We start from the raw sequence: 11272 nt of genomic DNA, 5'->3' as shown, positions 1-11272 counted from the left end.
TTGTAGCAGTACTAACAGATCTGTAATGATTACTTAACTGTTTTGTCATCAAATATGTCAAATCTTCTGAAAATATTTTTATGTAAGTTGTTTAGCAACACATAACTGTCATCTTACCTAAGCAAGAGTAGAGTAGGAGAGATGTGCATAATGGAGCCAGGATCTGAAAGCCTTCTGATGGGTTTCTATGAGTTCTGTTGATTGTGATGATAATCTTCAGGCTCTGCTGATTTTGTTTTTAATTTTTAAAGCAAACTCATCTTCAATTAGAAGCACTATTAAGAATGAGTTCAGTAGTGCTGTTAGTGACATGGACATTAGAGAGCTGCATGTCCTCTCACAGCTCTCAAAGTCTAAATCAAGGAATAGACTTTCTCTTGTAAAAGGTAGAAAACTGAACACTTGAGGCTTTGTGTTCTCTGTTGCAGCTGCCTAATTCTGCCATCTAAGTTCCAAGGCAAGCACAGTGCATTTGCAAATAAACACATGGGTATAACCATAATCTAATAAAATATGATTTGCACAGTTGTCTAGGTATGGCTTTTTGTACACGGTGTTCTGTTCCTATTTAAAATGTCTATTTGATATAGGATGTTGCTAAGACCAATACTGGACATGGACTTGTTCAGGATCTGGGGAATAAGAAAAGACTTTCAGAATCTCTGAGTCATGTCTTTTATCAATCAGCTTATTTTTTCTGATGATCATATTACCTTGATAATGACTACCTCTATAAAAGGATTTCTTCCTGGGGGCATACAGATTCCAGTGCTCTCTTTAATCTCACTCCCAGAAAAGCTTATTTTAAGAAAACTGATAAAGAGGATTAGATTTTTGTTTGTGTGAGAAATACTTAAAAGATATAGTTTAATGGAGGAAAATGCCTTTTGTTTCATTGTTTTAGAGATCTTAGCCTATAACAAGCTGACTCAGTTGCTTCCATTGCCCAAGTGAGGTATTGGCATCATAGCAGAAGGAAGTATTAGAGGGAAGAAAAATTAATTTCATAAAATCCAAGAAGCAATGAGGCTTGAGAAAAGATTTAGGGAAAACGATGTCCCGAAGGACATCCTTCCTTCATCTAGGCCCCACCTCCTAGGAGAGTACCTCTGGCTGGTGATCAAACCTGCTCCCATGAACCCATGGTGTTTAACGTATTCAATATTCAAACTGTATTTAGAGATGTTTCAATAAAGTAATTGAAGTTATGTGGATTTTCTGAAGGATATTAAGGCACACACTAAAAACCGAAACTTTTCGTTTGAAAAAAAAAAAAAAAATTTTTTTTTTTTTTTTTTTTTTTTGCGCCGCCCAGGGATGGGTCCATAAGGCCTTGTTCTTGATTCCCATTGTAAATTAAAGGGAATCGTATGCAATGTCTGAAGCCTTTGTTATCCTCCTGTAGATGAAGGAGGAGGATGTCCTCAAATTCCTTGCCGCAGGAACCCACTTACGTGGCACCAACCTTGACTTTCAGAAGGAGCAATACATATACAAAAGGAAGAGTAATGGTAACTACATCATAAGTCTAAAGAGGACCTGGGAGAAGCTGTTGCTTGCAGCTAGTGCTATTGAGGCCACTGAGAACCCTGCTGATGTCAGCCTCATCTCCTCCAGGAACACTGGTCAGCAAGTGGTGCTGAAGTTTGCTGCAGCCACTGGAGCCACTCCAATTACTGCCCACTTCACACCTGGGACCTTCACTAACCAGACCCAAGCAGCTTTCAGGGAGCCACGGCATCCAGTGGTGACTGATCCCATGGCTGACCACCAGCCCCTCACAGAGGCCTCTTATCAATCTGCCCTCCATCGCTCTATGTAACACGGATTCTGCTTTGCGAAATGTGGACATTTTCATCCCATGCAATAATAAGGAAGCTCACTTAGTGGGTCTGATGTGGTGGATGCTGGCCTGGGAAGTACTCTGCCTGCGTGTCACTATCTCCCGTGAGCACCCATGGGAGGTTATGCCTGAGCTTTACTTCTTCTGAGACCCAGAGGAGTTGAGGAGGAGGAGCAGGCTGCTGCTGAGAAGGCCATGACCAAAGGAGGAAATCCAGGGCTAATTCTGTGCCAGATCTTGAGTTCACTGCTGCTCAGCCAGAGGTGGCAGAATGGTCTGGGGGTGTGCAGTGCCCCCATCCAGCAGTTCTCTACTGATGACTGGAGTGCACAGCCAGCCACTGAGGATTGGTCAGCAGCTCTCACAGCACAGGCCACTGAGTGTGTTGGAGCCACCACTAAGTGGTCCTGAGCTCCTCTGCAGACAACTGAGCAAAGGGGAAAAAAGGTGGAAGGAAAACGAAGTTCCTAAAAGTTGAAAAAAAAAAAAAGAAAAAGAGAAAAAAATGTTTGAAGGATTGGGAGACAACTCTATATTAAAAATTTTCCTGCATTGTCTATCTCTGTGGCCTGGTAAGGCTGCACCCCCCTGAAGGGGGGGTCAAAGAGCAGGACAATCAGTTTATGTCAGAGACAGTTCCTGTTCCCATTACTATAAAACCCACTTGGACACTGAACTGCCATGGGCTACATCTGTGCAGGGGTTCTAGGTTATCTCCATGAATGATCCTTGGTTGGAATATCAGTCTTAAAAGACTCCTGTGTCCAGATGTTTTAGTTCCGTTGCTATCCTTGTGGAGCTCCTGTTCCCTCCAGGTCTTTCCATCTCCCCCTTCTTTCATAAGACTCCAGAAACTCTGCCCAAAGTTTAGCTATGAATCTCAGCATCTGCTTTGATAACCTGCAGAGAAGAGTCTTTCAGAGGCCCTCTGTGGTAGGCTCCTGTCCTGTTCCCTGTTTTGTACCTCTTCTGATGTCCATCCCCTTTGCCTTTCTAAATGAGGATTGAGCATATTAATCCTGATGAGACTTGATAGACTAGGATCAGATGGAAGGGGAGTAGAACCTCCCCTATCAGTGGACTGGGTGAGTGCCATGGGGGGAGAATAGCGATGAAGGGTGGGATTGGGAGGGGAAGAAGGAGAGAGCTACAGGTGGGAAACAAAGTGAATAAACTCTAATTAATAAAAATAATAAAAAGAAACATTTTCTGCTATATCCAGTTCCCTGTATTTCCTCCCTATAATGAGACCTTGCTCTACAAAGAGAAGGAAAAACATTTGGAGTATCTTGCTCAGCTTTTCTCCCTGTTAACTGATTGAAGGCTCAGCAAGATTTGAAGAGGCCAGTTCTGTTTTGTGCCCAGTGTCAACACACATCGATTCTGTCCACTCTTACCTTTTTTTAAGTCTATAATTCCTTTCTACTGGGGTGTCACTCAGTGTTCTGACAAATGCCACAGGGACTAGTTTTTTTTCTTCTGATTATGAATTCTCTTCATTGATTTTGAAAAGAGTCATTGTTAACCTTCTAACAAAAGAAAAAATGCAAACTTTTACTCTTTCATACATCCTTTTATGGATTTGTCAAGGAAAGTGTTGAAGGAACTCAGGTAGCTTCTGAACAGGAACTAAGATACCAGCCAGGACAATATTTTTCTTAAATTTTAAATAGAACATTGATAAAGAGATGAAAGATTTATACTTGGCTGTTTCAATGCTTTAATCATTAGATTGATTTTTCCCTTAGAGACTGTATGATAGCAAATGAAAGTACATTGACAGCCTAAATATCCATGGAAGCCTCTGAGACCCAACAAAACATTCCTTAAACTTTTATGTATTTTGATTGAGTAAAATCTGACTTTCCACCTGCAGAAACATTTACACTGCATGTGTTCTGCCTTCCGAACATTACATTGCAATGCGGCCCTAATGAGGATGTAAGCATGGCCGTCTACCCACTTAGGAAAATTTCAAATCAAATTCATCACTGAACTTTTATATTCAAGTGTGCCAGCATACAATTTAAATCCTAACTCAGGTGCCAGTGAAGAGATTTCAAACAACCTCCTGCCCCAGGACTGGATTCAGTGCTATTCAAGATTAACATGTTTGTCAGTTGGCTGGACCTTAGCAGTCTAAGTGGGGCATAAGTAGGTCCTGATAATTTCAAATTTTATTTGATGCTCGTATCACCATTTCCTGAAATTAGAACTAGAACTTATTTACTGTGAGCTTGAGTCAAAATGTAGAAATGTGACCAAAGCTTAGTGTACAAAGAAAAATCTGTAAACTACTTGGAGATTATGATGATTGATTTAAATCTGTTTTAGGACCTGCTGAAGGTAATTAATATGCAACTATTTTTATATCTTGTGGACCTAGCTGAGGTTGATAGGATCTATTAATTTTGTTTGTTTGTTTGTTTGTTTACCTGGTTTTTGGAAATCACAACATTTTGCCCACACATTTTCGTGACTCTCAGTGATCCTCTAGTACTTTGCTTCCACTTGAGTGATTTAGAAAACTCTAAATATTTAAAGGATGCTCGTGTGGTGATAGAGCTCATGGCTATAGGGCAAATCATAATTTTGGAACTTATTTATTTTGTGATTAATATGCTAGGAGAGCTAAACACTCAGACTCCTCTTTCAGATAGAATGGCCCTTCAGTCCACTGACACTGAGATGTTTAGAGTGGTGGCTGTGGCACTGGATGTTAGCTGCAGGCCCTCACACATACTGGGTATGCCTGTGACCTGGGGCTGGACAGTCTGACTATGAAATAGAGGGAGGTAACAGAGACAAGTGTGTGGACCTCAGATCCAGATGAAATGATGTGGGGTCCATTCACTGCATCTTCCTGTTTGCAGGGCTCGGTAGAGGATAACGGATCTCTTCTACAGAACACCCACAACATGGAAACCAGAGCAGAAAAGAGGGAACTTGGAGGTAATATTGCACACTATTTTTGGACTCCTCTGTGCTGAGTGTCTCATCACATGAGGTCTGTGACGTGTTCAAAATGTCTTGGAATTTGGAGTATTTCAGATTCTTAATTTCCATATTAGGGATATTCAACTTATAATTTTCTTTATCTCTCCAACACTGTTTCTTTTTGGGTAAATTGTAAAGGCTTATGACTCTTCCTGCTGATTAGGGTTATTCTGAAAATAGGACCGTTAGTGCTCTTAGAATTCAGTAAACACTTGGCCTGATTCATGGATCTCCATTTTTTTCAATAAAAGATTTAAATATAATTTATGAATAGATTTACATAAAATTAAGCTGATTCTTTCATTTCATGAGATAAAGTTACATCTGCATTGAATTGTACCATATACCTAGTCATCTTGGATCCAAATATGCATATTTAGTATATGACCATTGATCGTCTAAATAGACTTTGGTTTATATTGCCTTGGCTCATTTACTTTATTTGATTCCCTTCAAAGTGCTGCAAGCTTCTAACACCCTTGTATCCTTTACTAATATAGTCTTTTACCAAAAATGTTGTAACATTTTTAAAAGACTTCTGACAGTAGTCTAGGGATTTTCTTGCTTAAGTGCCATACTGTAGTGTAGCTATGAGATTAAACCAAAGTAATCACATCACATATCTTACAGAGACTTGCCTTAATCTTATGGCTTTGGCCTAACCAGAAAGAAAGCTGAGTAATATTCCATTGAGATTTCCCAAAGTTAAATTATGACATGCTTGTTTTTTTTTTTCTGAACTGTAATGTTAAACATGGCAATGTCATATCTCATTTGTAATTCTGAATCCAGACAACTTATACTTGCCCCACCTAGAAAAAAAAAACAGTGTATTAACTCAGAAATATCATATTCAAGTTGCAACATAAAATTACATCATCAGAATATTGTTTAATTTTAATGAAAATGACAGTTGCTAAAATCTGGAGGTAGCTGTCATTATTGTAAGTACCATGTGGTAATTTTGTGTTTGAGGTAATAGAAAATACACACCGTGTGTATGGTAGGCAATGTCATCCTCTTCAGACTTTCATATCATAGGCATTGATGACCATTATGAAATTTGAGACTGAAAATTTGAGATTTCGATATAATATTTCAATAAGATGACATCACAATTTTAAATTATTGATATAAGAAATCCTGACAAGAAGTCTAGATTGGATCTCACATCCAGGCCTAGTCTGGCCAGCCCTCCACTTCATGCTCCTATCTTTACCTGTATTGCAGCCAACTTCTAGACTTCCACCAGGACCAGTCCTTCCTTCCACCAACCATAGCCTCTATTGGAACTGCATTTGATCTCTCTACCCAGCTGTATCTTCCATATCCTTATCCAATGGGTCTTCCTGATCTTTCCTCTGTATCTACATAGCCTTGCTAACCTACAGACATAGCTTGGGTCCTACATCCACTTCCATAGCCTAATCTTACCCGTGCTACAATAAATTGCTAAGCTTCTGCTAGGACCTTTCTTGCCTATGCTCCAAACAACAGTTTCTCCCATGCCATATCCAACCTTTTCATCCAACCAGATCTACCCTCACACTCCAGGCTTGGACGAGTTAGTGAATCCTTTACATTAGCCCCGTCTCCTCAGTCCACTTTAATTCATTCCACCTAAGTTTTGTCCAACCTCTAGGCACAACCAGCCTATACATTCTTTCCTCTGCCTCAACCTATTCTGTCCAAATTAGACTTAATACTAACAAAAGTCCACATGGTCAGATCTCATCCCCAAAGTACTAACAATATGAATGACCAAGCTAGAGTCATCTTTCCAAAACCTATGTATCCACTATAAATCTTTGCCAATGAGAATTACCTAAATGAATTTCAGGACATGGGTTTAGAAGGAAAGAAAGAGAGAAAGAAAACCATAAATTTCAACAAATAATTTAAAGAGTTTAAAGAAGACACAGAGAAACAACTCACTGAAATAAAAAAAATAAGTAGAATTAAAAAAAAAAAACAAATAAACCACAAACATTAGGCTAATAGAAATATTAAAGACCACCCAGACTTGAGATTGGATTTTAAAAAGAAGATAGAAGCATCGCAGAAGGCTTGAAATGAAGATAAAATCAGAACAGAGACTGTCTCTGACATGAACTGATTGACCTGCTCTTTGATCACCTCCCCCTCAGGGGATGCAGCCTTACCAGGCCACAGAGGGAGAAAATGCAGCTACTCCTGATGAGACTGAAACACTGGGATCTGAAGAAAGGGAAAAAGACTTCCCCTATCAGTGGACTTGGGGAGGGGAATGGGTGGAGCAGAGGAAGGGAGGGTATGCTTTGTGGGGAGGGAGGTAGCTACAGGTGGGATACAAAGTGAATGAACTGTAATTAACAAAAAAATTAACAAATTTAAAATTAAACAAAAAGAAAAATATATTAACACAATGAGAAAACTCGAAAGCCTTACAAGTAGAATGAATTAGACAGAAGACAGAGTACCAGGACTTGAAGATAAAGTTGAGGATCTAGACCAAATACATGAAGAACTAGAAAAAAATTTTATTAAAATTTTATGAGAAAGGAAGATGTAAGAAATCATGAAAAAAAAAAGAAAAAGAAAAAAGAAACCATGAGAAAAGAAACACTCATTTTACAGGAATTGGTGGTGGTGAAGAATCCAAAGTCATTGTCATTGACCTGATCTTCAGCAAGATCATAGAAGAAAACTTCCCAAAACTAAGGAAACATGTACCTGCAGATACAAGAAGCGTATGGAATACTAAATAGAAAAGAACAAAAAAGAGGATCTCTACAGCACATTATATTAAAACAGTAAGTATCCATAACAAAGAGAGTGAATTGAGAAAAAAGGTCATATTTCTGGTGGGTTTTCAACATCAGAAAAACAGCTGATTTCATCAACTACAGTTTTCCACTCTACCAACTGAGCTCTGTAAAGCTCATGCTGGCAAGTAGGTGCAGCAAAAAAAAACATTGCTCCATTGATGATAGGAGTGCAAACTCATACAACCACTTTGGAAATCAATTTGGCAGTTTCTCAGAAAATTGGGAATAGATCTACCTCAAGACCTAGCTATATCATTTCTGGGTAAATACCTAAAAGATGTTCTACCATATCACAAGGACACTTGCTCAACTGTGTTCATAGCAGCTTTATTCATTCTAGCTAGAAACTGGAAACAACCTTGATGTCCCTCAAATGAAGAATGGATAAAGAAAATGGGGAACATTTACACAATGAAATACTACTCAGCCTTAAAAAAATCTTAAAAATTGCAAGGAAATGGATGGAACTAGAAAAGATCATCCTGAGTGATGTAACCCAGATCCAGATAGACAAACATGGTAGGATATTAGCCATAAAGAACAAAATAACCATACTACAATTCAGAGACTCAAAGAAGCTAAGTAACAAAGAGGGACTTGGTGGAATGCTTAACTCTCACAGATAGGAAAAAAAATAAAACACAACAGAATAAACATGGAGGGGGAGGGACAGAAGGAAGGGATTGGATAGGAGAAGGGGTGCTGATGGGAACAGGAGGGATAGGGTTGGGAGACAACAGAGGGAGAAAGTTCTGGGAGAGACAACTAGAATGAGGGGTGTTCACCTCTGGGACAAACTTGAAACTTAGGACAATGGAAACTCCCAGGAATCTGTGAGGGTGAACCTAGCTAAGACTCATAAGAATGGGAGATATGTAACCTGAAATAGCTGCCTCCTGTAACAAGGCAAGACTTCCAGTGGAGGGATTGGTGCACCAAACTAGCTGCAAAACCTTTGGCCCACAATTTGCCATGCCTACAAGATATGTAGGGGAAGAGACAAAGCAGAAACTGAAGGTATGCCCAACTAATGACTTTCAAGATTTCCAATGGAGCAATGAGAAAGCAACCCAGTCACAAAACCTTCAAACCACAATTTGCCCTCCCTACAAGATATCCAGGGGTAAAGATGAAGCAGAAATTGATGGAATTGCCAACCAATGATTGGCCCACCTTCAAGCTCATGCCATGAAAGGAAACTGACCTTGACACTATTAATATGATTTCTGCTATACTTGCAAACAAGAGCCTAGCATAACTTTCATCAGAGGCTTCACACATCAACTGATAGGAACAGATGCAGGATGGAAACAAATGCAGATTCGAAGCCAAATGTTAGACAGAGCTTGGCAAATCCTGAAGAATGGGAGAAGAAGAACTGAAGGAGTAAGAGGGGTCAAAGACACCAAAGGAAAACTTACAGATTCAACTAAGCTAAGACCGTGGAGACTCATAGAGACTGTACCACCAAAAGAGTGCATTCAAGTAATTGACTAGGTCCTCTGCACATATGGAACAGTTGAGTCTTCATGCAGGATTCCTAACAGTGGAATCAGGTACTGTCTTTGACTCCATTGCCTGCCTTTGGATCCATTTCCCATAATTGAGGTGCTTTATCAAGCCTCTATAGGAGAAGATTCACCTTACTGCAACTTGAAATGCCAAGGCTTGTTGATATCCATGGGAGGCATCTCCTATTCTAAAGAGAAAGAAAGAAGTGACAATGAATAGGGGGAGAAGAGAAGTAAGAAAGAGGGACTGGGAGAAGATGAATGAGGGGAGGCTGTGATCAGGATATAAAGTAAATGAATAACTTAATTAATTTAAAAAACGGAATAACAGCTGATTTTTTATTTTTTTTTAATTTTTAAATAATTTTATACATTCACTTGTATCCCAGCTGTAGCCCTCTCCATCTTTCCCTTCCAATCCTACCCTCCCTCCTTCAGCTCCTCCCTGCCCCCTTACGAGTCCACTGAGAGGGGGTGTCCTCTTCTCCTTCCGTCTGGCCCTAGCTTATCAGGTATCTTCAGGATGGTTGCAATGTCCTTATCTGTGGCCTACCAAGGCTGCTCTTTCCTCAGGGGGAGGGAAAGCTCCTGAGTTCATGTCAGAAACAATTCCTGTCCCCCTTAACTAGGGAACACACTTGGATACTGAGCTACCATGGGCTATGTCTGAGCAGGGGTTGTAGGTTATATCCATGCATGGTCCTTGGTTGGATAAACAGTCTCATAGAAGACTCCTGTGCCTAGATATAGTTGTGGGGCTCCCTGTCCCCTCTAGGATATACTAATTTATCCTTCCCTCATATGATTCCCTACACTCTGCCGAAGGTTTGGTTATGGGTCTCAGAATCTGCTTTGATACACTGCTGGGTAGAGTCTTTCAGGTGCCTTCTGTGGTAGGCTACTGTCCTGTTACTTGTTTTCTCCTATTTCCAGTGTCCATCCCATTTATCTTTCTAGATGAGGATTGATCATCTTACCACTGGACCTCTTTCTTGTTTATCTTCTTTAGGTGTACATATTTTAGTACGTTTATCTTATCTTATAGGCCTTTATAAGTGAGGATATACCATGTGTGTCTTTATGCTTTTGGGATATCGCACTCATGATGATTGTTTTTTCTAGATCCCACCATTTGCCTGAAAAATTCATGATTTCCTTGTTTTTAATTGCTGAGTAGTATTCCATTGTGTAAAAGTACCAAAATTTCTGTATCCATTCCTCCGTTAATGGACATCTGGGTTGTTTCCAGGTTCTGGATATTACAAATAAAGCTGCTACAAACATGGTTGAGCAAATGTCTTTGTTGTGTATTTGAACATCTTTTGAATATATGCCCAGTAGTGCTATAGCTGGATCTTGAGGTAACAATATTCCTAATTGTCTGAGAAAGCGCCAGATTGATTTCCATAGTGGCTGTACCTGTTGACATTCCCTCCAGCAATGGGGAAGTGTTCCCCTTTCTCCACAGGCTCTCCAGCATGCGTTATGTCTTGGGTTTTTGATCTTAGCCATTCTGATGAGTGTAAGGTGAAATCTCAGGGTCATTTTGATTTGCATCTCTCTGATGGGCAGAGATGTTGAACATCTCCTTATGTGTTTCTCTGCCATTCTATATTCTTCTACAAAGGATTCTCTGTTTAGCTCCATAACCCATTTTTTTAATTGGGTTACTTGAATTATTGGCTTTTAATTTCTTTAGTTCTTTATATATTCCAGATGTCAGCCCTCTGTCAGATGTTGGGTTGGTGAAGATCCTTTCCCAATCTGTAAGCTGTTGTTTTGTTCTAATGACAGTTTCTTTTGCTTTACAGAAGCTTTTAAGTTTCATGAGGTCCCTGTTTTTGATTGTTGCTCTTAGGGCCTGTGCTGATGGTGTTTTACTCAGGAAGTTGTATCCTGTGCCAATGAGTTCTATGGTCTTCCCTACTTTTTCTTCCAACCGATTTAGAGTATCTGGTTTTATACTGAGGAATTTGATCCACTTGGACTGTAATTTTGTGCAGGGTGATAAATACGGTTCTATTTTCATTTTTCTGCATGTAGACATCCAGTTGAACCAGCACCATTTGTTGAAGATGCTGTCTTTTTTCCATGGATTTATTTTGGCTTCTTTG

The 11272-nt window shown here is 39.7% G+C and overlaps 1 pseudogene; it reads left to right on the top strand.

Moving 5' to 3' along the window:
* The first annotated feature begins 1405 nt into the window (after positions 1–1405).
* On the top strand, positions 1406–2254 carry LOC129692187 (40S ribosomal protein SA-like; annotated as a pseudogene).
* The last annotated feature ends 9018 nt before the right edge of the window (positions 2255–11272 follow it).

This window comes from Psammomys obesus, unplaced genomic scaffold (genome assembly GCF_907164565.1).
Source record: "Psammomys obesus unplaced genomic scaffold, mPsaObe1.curated_primary_1811, whole genome shotgun sequence".
Classification (NCBI taxonomy): Eukaryota; Metazoa; Chordata; class Mammalia; order Rodentia; family Muridae; genus Psammomys; species Psammomys obesus.
This window is presented reverse-complemented; position numbering and strand designations above follow the sequence as displayed.